The sequence below is a fragment of the Cupressus sempervirens genome, chromosome 1 (assembly GCF_028749045.1).
Source record: "Cupressus sempervirens isolate cs-2001-9-10 chromosome 1, ASM2874904v1, whole genome shotgun sequence".
NCBI classification, from domain to species: Eukaryota; Viridiplantae; Streptophyta; class Pinopsida; order Cupressales; family Cupressaceae; genus Cupressus; species Cupressus sempervirens.
Genome location: NC_143118.1, coordinates 265820297 through 265833022, shown reverse-complemented (window position 1 = coordinate 265833022; position 12726 = coordinate 265820297). Strand labels below are relative to the sequence as shown.

The 12726-nt window shown below is 30.6% G+C and overlaps 1 pseudogene; it reads right to left on the bottom strand.

Annotated features, from left to right (window-relative positions):
• Window positions 1-4632: 4632 nt before the first annotated feature.
• LOC149577139 (alpha pinene synthase, chloroplastic-like) lies at window positions 4633-6838 on the bottom strand (annotated as a pseudogene).
• Between the last annotated feature and the right edge of the window lie 5888 nt (window positions 6839-12726).

Here is a 12726-nt window from a genome sequence, read left to right as displayed (position 1 = left end):
ATAAAGCACCATGGGGGGGATTATTTGTTTGCTGTTTTAGGCATTCTCCCTTTGTCAAGTGAGTGTCCCTTCCACGACATTAGCCCCATGCAGAGTCAGTTAGACCGTGTCTTTATCAGTGTCTGTACTTCTTTTCCTCTCCCCTCGTTCTTGGTTTGTTTGCAGGAGATTTTGGCTCACCTTCTCAGTTGCCTGTCATCACACCCCGTCTGCATTAAGGGGGGGTTATGCTGTTGTTCTAATGCATCCATGGTTCGATGGTTCGATAGTGTGAACTATGTATTCAGTGGTTGATCCTATATACAAGGCGATTGCAGTGGCTGGCTACCTATGCATTTCGGTGAGATGGATCATCTACCATATAGACATGCTCGGTTTGTGCCTTCTTCTTCCATGGAGGTTCTTTTGATCAGCAGTTTGACAGATTTGCGGTTCTTCATGCTTCAGTGATGCTACTTCTTCATGATCACTCTTTGTTCCTATTTTAGGGGACAATTTCCCTAGTTGGAGACTTCTTCAGTTCTTCACTGGGTTCTTACCTCTTTTTGGGGGAGGGTTTTTCCCATGTGGTTTTCTCTCTTTCCTCGCTTACAGAGGTTGCATTCTTCTTGCATTGTACATGGGTACCTAACATGGCCTCGTTGCCGGGACCCATTATGCATTCATCTTAGCTTTGTGAGCTTAAGGCATTTTCCTAAGTTGCACTTAAGGGGGGGTGTTAGAGTAAATAATTAATATTTAATTATTTATTCTATTGCTTAAGCTTACTTAGGTCATGCATTTATTTAATATTTTATATTTAATGCATGTTGTGGTTAGTTGGTGACAACACGAGAGTTTGTTCCCTTCTAGTTGTCACACTTATCTTCTACCACCTTCCAGCTTGTTCTACAAGCTTCCATGAGCTCTTTATATTCGGGCTCTCTCTCATTGTATTTTTACAACATCAACAACATCACATCATTTCTTATTGTAAATACATTTCTTCTTGTGTTTGCATTCATGGTGTCTCTTATGTCCGTTTAGGGTTTTTGCCCTTGCTCCATGCTCCTCCCCTTTCTTGGCTTCTCTTTGACAGGTTTCGCATGCAGGTGATTTTGGACGTCTTCGGAGTTGGCTTTCCTCAACTCCAACATATATTCTGTACCACTTTCAAAAATCATGCTTGTTCAAGTATATCAAATTCATATTTAAGCTAATACTATTTGTTAGCCCTATCTATGATGTAAAGATTGACCCTACAAAATAGGAGCCACATCAGTAATCTCCATAAAAAAATAGAAAAGTCAACAAGCATTAACATTAATATGCACATTCACTGGTAAACAATAATAATAAACCATTCAAATAAAGAATGTATCTATATTCAACATGACAAAATAATATAACTAGATGTGATCTAAACTTATAATTGACATTTTTAACAAGATCAATGAAATAAACTAACTGATATATCCAAGAGGTTGTTTGTTGGTACAAGATTTGCCAAAGTGTCCCAAACATGATGATCTTTCTAGTAGGGGCTCCAAAACCTATGCAAGGTACACAAAGGGTGTGAATATTGTAGGAGTGCTTTACCATCCTACCATGAAGTTGTTAAACTTTCCCAAAATCTTTCCTAATATGAAAGATACCCAATTCGACAATGAGGAAGTCAAAATAAGTAAAACTAAGAGGAGTAATGGAACTATGTGGAATACCACTTATATCTTTGAATCATTAAGAAACATGATTATAACATTGAAGATATCTCATTAACAGTTTCCCACAAGCCTAACATGAATCCATCATATAAGAAAAATGGAGTAGTTAAAGATGTGATAAAGCAATAGAAACCACAATTCCCCTATCACAAATAAGCGTAAGAGATAATTGAGTACCGTTATTTTAATCCACACATGTCTTATAATTAAGTATTTCAAAGGTGCATGAAAAACTGACTATACTTTAAAAAGCAACATCCAACTCATATACAGAACATATGACAATAAGCCCATTGCAGGTATAATAAATGAAAATAATCACTCTCTTAGTAAATTTTTAGTAAAGATAGCTAACAACATCTCAATAAATTCACGAGTGGTAAACGCTAAATTCAATCAAAATTTAATAGAATCACCACTACATAATGTTAACCATAGTTTGACATAATAAAGTAAGGAGGCACAACCAAGTTGAACACTAAGGATCTATTTGTTGATCATGTAATTTTAATAATTCTCAACAGTGATGCCATCTTATGAAAACTAAATTCACAATAAAGAAAGATACACCCCATTCCATATGATAAGGAATATTGACATCTAGTTGCTAAGGTCAACATCTTCTAATTCAAGAAGTTCATTTAGCTTGAACATTACATATTGGAAGAATTAAAAAAGAAGAAGCATATATTTCTTATTCAAGAAATGGAGGATCTAACTTATTAATCATTTTCAAATTTAACTAGGTAATATTTCCATTAAAAAAGAAAATCAACCAATAAAAAAATTTGACTTCTATTTTTTTTATTCAAAACTTTTTCTTGAGTGAGACTATAACTCATTCCTATCTCATTTATTGTTTCTTAGAAAACTTCTACCTAGTTTAATATTGTGACAAAATGACTACAATTTTGTGAGGAAAAAATACTGTGGTAGATTTCCCAAAGGATTTCTATTATTTTTTTTCCATCTATTTTATCAAGCAACTTATTCCTCTTTAAGGAAATATCTGGAATCCTATGTGTGCAATAGAACCCATATGGAACTAGTTGGGTGATTTAAATAAATTATGCTAAAAACTCTATCTATTAAAAATGCCTCACTTACTGAATGCTAAACTAACAATATGTTATCAGCTTAGAAAAAATAAAACATATGAAAAAGAAGTCTCCAATAATCCAAGGCATGACTACGCTCGCAACTCATTACTAGATAAAATGTATGAGGTGCGCTATCATTGACTAACCAAACTCCTCCTCTTAGTGTGTCAAGGATTTAAATCCAACAACTATGTGTTCTTAGTAGCTCAATTAAAAGTTAAAATAGTATTTAAATAATGTAATGAGGACATGCACAAAATGGCGCTTGAGAATTGAAATCCACACACAAAAACACACCTTTTTGCAACTTGGGTGCAATTATCATAAGTAATAGAGACAAGATCACATTGGATCAAGCTAAGAGTTAGTTTTGAAGGAGAATTTTATATTGTAATTAAAAAGAAAGTCTATTCTAACAATTATTTTTACTCTAATACTTTCATAGGTGGTCATTTATGGAAGGTTGAACATAGATATAGAAGATTAATTAGCACACATCATTCAACCACGCATATTCTATAATTCTAGAAGCATACAAAAATAATTTATGGTATTTCTCCAAGATTTAAGATTATTTTTTTAGAAGAAACAACAACCTTTAAATAATTTCGAGCATGAGTCTAAGCAAGATTTTAATAGTAGGAAGACCTTGGATAAAATTGAGTGTCTTAAGAACTCTATAAGAAGTATCTTTTCCTTCTAGTGCCTTGTTTAGTCCTTTTTCATTTCTTCAACCTATGCACAACACTATTCTCAATCTCCTAGCCTACTGTAAATGGAGTAGAATCTCCCTTTAAAAAGGCCACTCTTTTCCTAACCTAAATATTTTATTTAAGAAAGTTTCCTTTTTTTCAATTATTTTTTCTCTCTATCAATCAAAGGAAAGCTCTGAAAAATAATTCCGAGAAAAAACATCTAGGAGTAAGGAAAAAAAAACATAGCATTCAGAAAAAAAAAAGATTATTGGATTTAAATGACAGTTCATATTTGTCAATTTGCAATCTCCCAATTTCAGCAAATAAAATTTGGGTGTTTTGTAAATCAAACAAAAATTTCTCTCCTCTACATATCTCATAGTCTCCAAATTTTTTTATAGATATCTATATAAGTCATTTACGTGGTCCTTCAACTTTTCTATGTAGCCTTTAACCAGTCTTTCATAGGTTTTCATCACCTACTCTAATACTATGTTAACTTTTAATAGATTTATCACTATTGTAATTTATAATAGCACTGGTAGATTTTATGTGAATTTCAAGTTACCTTCTCAAAACATATGTATAAGGTATATGTCTCATATTCATACATATATATATATATATATATATATATATATATATATAAAATATATATATTAAATATTTTCAGTGCATTTTATCTAGTTAAAACTAAACTAACAAATTAATAGTCTTAATCAATGACTTTGGCCTCTTACTTATCAAAATAAAAAAGGACTACCTATTAATTATAAAACATATATAATATTTAACCAAAATATGAAACATGGTGTTTACAAATATAGTGATAACATAAAACACAAATCTTCATAATTTTTTTTTTGATCGATAAAAAGCCTAAGCCATTTGATTATATATTTAACAAAAAATTAATACAATGTATTTTACTCCATTCAAATGGGCACTGATTCAAACCTTTATATTTACTATGGTCTATAGAAAAAAAATTAATAAAGAATTGAAATTTGAGAAAAAAATCTCCAAAATTGTTAGAGAGGATATCTTCTATCAATTAATCACGCAAAATATTATTTCTCTAATAGACTTCAAGGTTTAATTATTTATTAGCAAAGAGATACAAAAGTTAAGGTACTAAATTTCAATTGGCTCAATAAGGATTCATTGTACATGATTCTTCATATCTTTGGTAGAAATGCTAAATCCATCTCTTTCTTTGTAGAAAACTTCAAAACATCTTGACATGTCATAAGCAAAATCCTTGATGCAAATTGGAACACCATCATTCTTCAAATACTCCAAGTTTAATTCTTTCAAATGTTCATCTAGTATAAATTGAAGATACTTCAATGCATCTTTCTCAGTAGATTTCAGGTACTCTTTTAAATAACATGCAATAGATGAAGTGACTTCTCCATGATTTGCTTTAGCCTTCAAAATAAAACAAATGACATTTAGTTTGATAAATAGTTATGATATAAATAATGATAGAATATTTTCCTTATATAATTTCTTACACCTATAAAATTGATGTGTTATTACATACCTTGAAGGTCCTTGTATCACCTCTTAATCTAAGTGTCAATCCAAAAAGATAATTGAACTTAGATGGGTGATCGATTTTTTGAAATTCACTTTCTAGAACTACATATGATCTTAATAAAGCTTGTAATGTTGTTACATGAGAGCCTGAACTCTCTCTTCCATTTTCTAAAAATTCTTTCAAGTTCAACATGTGGCTAATGGAATTCCACTTAGCTTCTTGCATCATAGCATCCAAATAGTCATTCCACTACACATGAAAAAATATTTTACTCAAATACAATAATGAAATTTTATATTATTATTTATAACACTAATTAAATGAGAGGGGCCGAGCTAAATATTTAATAATGCATCATTAATGAATGTAAATATTCAAAATCTATAATATATAGTCAAAATTAAGAGATTTGTATTTATATAGCATTTCAAGCATTTTGGAGGGTGTCACGGCCTTGAATCTTCATTGCCTCTTGTGCACTTTCATTAATATCATCATAAAGTGCAGAGTATGCAATTTTCATATATTCTGGAAGATCTTCTGAAGGAGAGGAATCCCACCTAAATAACATTTCAATTCTACATATCATTATTTGCATTACAAAAAAATTAATGTTTAGTATTAATATTTCTTAAAGGAATACTTACCTCTTGAAAACTTTCGTAAATTGTTTAAGTTCTTCAATAGAACCATAGGTGTCATAGATATCATCAACTATTGTTGCATGGGTAGAATATTTTGCAAAGTCAATTCTAAAACCTCAATATTTAGGTTCTCAAGTAATTGCACATCCTTGAAAGAGATATTCAATGTGCCTTTGATGACAAAATTCCAATTTATTCAACCCTGAATCCTTCCACCATCTAAAAATCACGAAATAAATAAATTCAAAAGTATAAGATACAAATGAAATATTACGTGAATTGAATTTTATGAATTTAAATTATCAAAAACAAAACCAAAATAAAGATTATGCAATGAAAATAATTTTATCAACTCTTTAAACGTGAATCTAGAAATTCCATAGTCCTTTAATTATGTAATTAACGTTCATGTCTAATCTCAAATACCTAAAATGAAAGATATAATATGACATATACTAGCATTCTTTAAAATGTTGATTGAATAAAAAATAAATTCTCTCAATCAACTCACCTAGAGATCATTTGAAGCTCTAGTCGATACATTGATTGTAAGATATTAAAATCCAATTTAGCCAGATGTAAAATATTTTGATTATCCATATCCTTCGAAATCAATGATTAGATAAATAAGTTTCTAAGAATTTTTTATTTAAAATTTAAAATTATGATAAACATCAATAAAACTTAGAAGCATTGGAATTACATCAGCCATGAACTATTTTCACCATAGATATCCATATAGTTTCTTGCTTCCAGTCTTGGCAAATTTGTACGCCATGCATAATCGAAGTTAAATGTTATCTGCATGCACAAAAGAAAGGAATGTTTAGATAAAATAAATATAACTTCTATCCATGTGCTTTCTTATATAACTTTTCATTTCACATAACAACTAGATATAACAGTTTGTGTGCACATGTATCATTATTACCTCTTTTAGAAGATAGGCACCAGGAATGTGAGACTTTTGAAAGATTTGTTTTAAATTCATGGTACTAAAGGCTTTAGCTTCATCTATTATCTTCTCATTTGGAAAGGAAATCAATGAAGCTAGATACAAATTTAGAATACTTTTTATCTCCCCCTGTAATTGAATAGTGCAACATAAGAAGTGTCCATCTTTATCTTTGAATTGTTCTAGCACATCTGCCATGATATCATTCAATATAAGATATCTAGTTAGAAAAAAAAAGTTTATATTCAAATTTAGATAGAAAAATTAAAAAATTATACAATGCATGAATGAAGTTATTTGATAATAAACATTCAATTTTTTCCTTTTTTGTTTGCATTGTCATTATATACCCTTAAATATAGGAGGTCTATGAAAATGAGATTTAAAAATAGAAAAATGAAAAACAAGTGGAGTAAGAGGAACAAAGGAGGGATTTTTTTTGAAAAGTCAATGAAGAGACAAATATAATGTGCATGGATAAGAGCAACGTGATAGAAGTGAATTTCAACTATTGTCATTCTACTAAGAGTACAAGGAGTAGTGTATGAACATCCATAAAATATAACACACAGATGGATTTGGTCAAAATGAGAGAGAGTATGATAGAAAAGAAAGTATAAATGCCAAACTAGGAGGTGGCATCAAATAAATTGAAACTATAAGAAAATTATTAATTTAAATACATATACCAATCATATCATCAAAAGTATTCCATTTTTTTTTATAAAAAAATATTTTAATAACTACATTATAAACATCTTCATCATTATCTCAAATGTTTAGTATATTCATCTATTCCAAAAGATTAAAAAACATTTCAGCTCTTGAACATTCTTCTCCATACAGCTGTATTATATCGCCAAAAATATTCCAAAAAATAAACATATATTTTAACTCTTGAACATCCTCTCAAATGTTAAGTATACTCCTCCATATTACTTTTTCCTAAAATCCTATTTAATTATTTCTAACTATTCTTTATCTATCCTAGACTTTGCAAATATCGAAGCCCAGATAAGGCATATGATTTCTTTTAAATTTCCATTACAATAATCCATGGGGTATTATATGCCAAATAATATCTTGCTTATCACCCCACCGCCTTTTATAACCCCACAACACAATAATTTTCTTCTTTCTTTTTATCAAATTATCAGCCAGCTGTGTAATAAACACGTGACCGTGTTTAATTGTAATTTTTAGATCAATCCGTGGGGTGCCTGACATGACTAAAGTAATGTGAAATGTGATAAAGCATCAAATAACCAAGACAAGATGTTGCTATCAAACAACCCACGTGATTTCTAGTCCTTTATATATAAAAAATTATAATGAAATTTTATTTTTTATTAACATATTAGCAGAGAATAGAAAAATCCACTGCTTAAAAAATATTAGAAAAGGGGAATAAAAAACGTACAAAGAGTGAGTAGGGCTTTACTTAATTTAACTAATTTTTTTCATCAGTTGTTTAAGATGGCATTTTTCTATAGCTGTAGATATTCTCAGACTCCTATAAGAGGGCATGTTCCCAACACCTACACGTTTGAAATCTTTTATTTAAAAAACAAACTTGCATGTAACAATTAGTTGATAGTCATTATTCTTGCTTGAATTTAATATGACTAAGTTCAAATAATTTGATATTTAAAAAAAATAAAAGATATTAAAATGATATTACATTTTACAAATCTTCACATACATCAAATTTTGTCAAAAATATATATTTATAATAAGATGAAAAATAAGACAATATATTGATAATATTTGATTAATATTTATATCTGTAACTCTTTCTTTGAGTTGATCTTATATCAAGTACTCATTTTTTCAAATTAAAAAAATCATAACTAATTAAAAATACAATAAATATAAAAAATCAATTTTAAAATGAAAATAACATAATTTCCATTTTTAAAATATTATGAAGAGTGTTAAAAAAGTTGAAATCATTTGAACAAGCAATGCTAATTAATTGTAAAGGAAGATTTGCATGATTCAAGTTTCATTTTTAGAAATTTTCTACAATATTAAAAAAGATTGAATTTAAAAAACTGATCTGACAAAATTTCAAGCAAAAATTTAAATTTTGAGAGCAATGCTATCACAAATAGCCTATCATCTCATATATATATATATATATATATATATATATATGGTATTTTATTAGAAATAAAAATTCCTCAATCGAACTTCTTCCTTTTTTCTTAGAATTGAGTATTACTATTTTGCATTTTGAGTATTTGTCAAAAGATACCATTGGTTGGATGTGAAGGTTGTTTAATGATTTGACTCTTGACATAGCTATGAATGTTAGACCTTGCCTCTTTCTTCTACCAATGTCAATTGTTGCTTTCTTTAGTGTTATCCCTTGAGAATTATGGATTGTTATAGTCCATACCATGGTTAGCAGTATTTTCCTTTGATTGTCTAGTGACACCATAATTATTGGTACAATTTTGGGGTCATTCTCATTCCATGGTGGACTGCACGGTAATTATCGATCCTTGCTGCAAGATATGCTAACTTCACTTACCAATCTTGCTTGTGTCCATACATTCGCTGTGAGGCCTCACCTGATTTGTCATAGTATAGATGACATATTTGCATTATGATACTTCTAATTTGATGTTTTGATATACTTTCGAGACTATAGGGTTATGTTATTTTAATATCTACAGTTCGATGATCTGCACTTATGTCTACACATTAAGACCTAAATGATATAATTGATGATTTCGTTCATTGTCTAACCTTTTTCAATTGCTTTGATAGAAGTTGAATTGCAGAAATGCTTGTAATGTGAAATTGCAATATTTAAGTGGAGGTATGTTACTTGCATTTTGATATTCAAGATTTGGATATTTTGACATTATTCAAGACTCAGAAGGACAATGGCTTATTTTATCTATTGATTTTGACATTTACAATAGTGTTTTGCATTTATGATATGTACTAAGAACCTAATATTGTGAATGGGATGATCGAACAAATATGAATGCAACTTTACACATGGCAGGATAGAAATTAGATTATGATGTGATGTGAAAGGTTAATTTGATTATGATGATGATTTAATGTGATATGCAGATTTTGACATTCTAACATTTTGATTGATTTATTAGAAATAATTAGGAGAAGAAATTTATTTGAATTATGTTAATATGGATTATGTAACATTTGAATTTATATGCATTTATGGTATGTATTTTATATGACCTCCTTGGACTATTGATACTCAAGTTTAGCGTGCAAGAAGTGGAACCATGGAAACTTTTGGGGGAAACAAGGTCCAAACCTATGCGAACATGGTTTAGCCAAGGTGAATCTTTGGAAGATTTAAAAAGCCTCATTATGATGTATTTTATTTTGTAAATGTGAGCTTGCTTGTGTGTGAAATTTTTAATCATAAAGATGCATTAGGGACATGTCATGATGATGTGGAATGTGCTTTTAGGTGTCACTTGTGGATTTTGTATGTTAATGACATATCATTTAGGGTTTTGGTCATGGTGGCATTTTACCCTAAAACTAATTACCTTGTTAATGATTAAGTAAACCCACTTAACAAGGGCTATGATGGGTCATTATCAAAAGGAAATTCGAAATTAGACTTGAATAATGTTTTGAGGGGTCATTAGGTGGTGCCAAAGTGTCTTTTATGTGAAAATGAGCTACCCATATGACAATATAACATGTTAGGGACCTAATTTTGACCATGTTAATGCCTAGGTAGCCTAGGAAGCCCCTTTACCAATGCCTTCTTTCACCAATTCGAAAATGGAGTTGTCACATGTGTTCTCTCCCATGTTTCCACTAAGTCAAATATAACAAACTTAGAGGGAGACAAGTTTGTAAGAGGAAGTGGCTTGGTGTTTTTGCTAAAATAGTTAGTGGAAAGGCCTTTTTAGAGAGTCTTGGACAAACTAGTGGGTTGTTCACCCACTCTCTAAGTTTAGAGACTATTAGGGTTTGGAAGCTTGGAGGGAGCTCTTCCACAAACTTTCATTTCCATTTTGCAAAGGAATTTCAAGGTTGGTGTTCTTACCATGGATGTAGTTAACTTCTTCCATTTTGAAGTTGAATCTTAGTATTGCATTCAAGATTATGTAGATATGTAGAATGACATTGCAAGAAAAATGTCTAGTATCATCTTGTATCATGTTGTGTTGTGTTGTGTGGTGATGGGCATGAAGTTTGGATTTTCATTGTCCTCTTATTTTTTTGAGTTTTTCAGGATTTTGTGCATGAGTGTTATTATGGGTGTGAGGGCTTCACTCACCCTTTGGGAAGGGAAGAGAAGTCGAGGGTGAAGGGCTTAGTTGGGTTTGAAATATAGTTGAGAACCTTGAAGTATGGGCTCCATTGTATGCCATATTCATTCATATGTTGCTTTGGGGGTGATAAGGGAAAGATGGTGTACAAAGGAAGTTTATGGAGTATGGGATTCAAGGAAGCTATAACTGATGGTAGTATGTTTGGAGGAGGTTTGTGGAAGCCCCGAAAGGGCATGCAAATTTTTTGATTTGTGAAAGCCTCGAAAGGGGTTGAAGATTGCTATAGTAGATATGGTATGATATGGAAAATCTCCTATTTGAGAGCACACCTTCACCCTATGTTCAAGGTTCCATTGGTGAACCTTTGTGAAATACCCTTGGGATGGGATTGTTTAAGTGTTGTAATGTGATGTTTACGCATTTGTAAGATTGGACTAAAACTTGGTTTGGATCCTATTTCCCCTACTTGATGCGTGGCTTCATAGAAGCCTAGGATGGGAAGTGAGCCTCAATGGAACCAAGTTTGTGTTGTTTTGTAGGTTTTGAAAGGATGGTTCCTATGAAGATATTAGGGCTTCACTCTTGGAAATGTTGATAGTCAAGTGTGTGGAAAGACTAATCCTTCCCATGTTACTCCCTAATGTGTTGGGATGTTGAGTTTATTTTATTGTTTTATTGTAAAGTAAAATCAGATCTACTTCTTATGTACATTGTTGTAGTTGTGTAAAGGGAAGTTTTGAGAAAATTGTAGATAGTTTCCTTTGTATAAAAATATTCATTTTGAGGAAAGGCACGATAAAATTAGATGATCAAGCTTTTTCAAATAGGAAGATCTATGCATTTAGTCTAAAGTTAAATCTTATGAGGTCTTCTTGTAGGAGAATCCTTGTAACAATTATGCAAGGTAGATTTGGTAAAATCATTATAAGTTTCACAATATGTGATTTTATGTAATATGGAGAAGTTAAGTAATGAGACATCCCTCCTTATGTTGGTCTATAAATCAATTGGTAGAAACATTTCATGGTTTATTGTGAGGGAAATTTTCTGTTGATATAGTGGCTTAATTTGAAAACACAAGTGATTGACTTGTAAAATCATATGTTATGGAAGAGAAAGCATTATATTTTGATAGTTTATTGCATATGGTTGGAAAATGATTTAGTTGTTAGAGAAAAAAATTGTGCATATAAGTGTGAAAATTAAGTTGGATAATACTAATGAACTAATGGACTACAACATCACTAACCTATCACTTAGAAAACTCTATCAGTTCTATAGTAGTGGGGAGGAAAGAAATTTCAATGTAATTCACACTCTAAAACTATAAAAAAATGTATGCTGTAGGTGCACTTTTTATCCTCTGGAATTTGTATGAGGGTAAGAAGTTAAAGTCTCTTCTATTACAAACCAATATTTTAATTAGAAAGAATATACTAGGAATCTAGTGCATAAAATATTCATCAAACAATATCCTAGCTAAGGGATAAGATTCAACAATTAATAAATCACTTAGTCCTAAATTATGTAAGAAAAGACTCCTAAGAGTCATGTGCCCCTATATTATAAAGCAACACACAAAAAAAAAAAAAAAATGATTGATGGGGTTATGTCAAGCCAAGTACCCTTGGACTTACTAGTATCCTAGGAAAACCTTCCCCTATACAAAAAAAATAATAAATTAATAAATTAAACAAAAAGAAAAAAAAAAGGAAACAAATTCAAACATGTACAAAGTCCTAAGACTTAGGCACTTTTACCCAAGGAGGGAGGAAGGCATTTGCCTTCAAATCTTGCAAAAGCAATGGT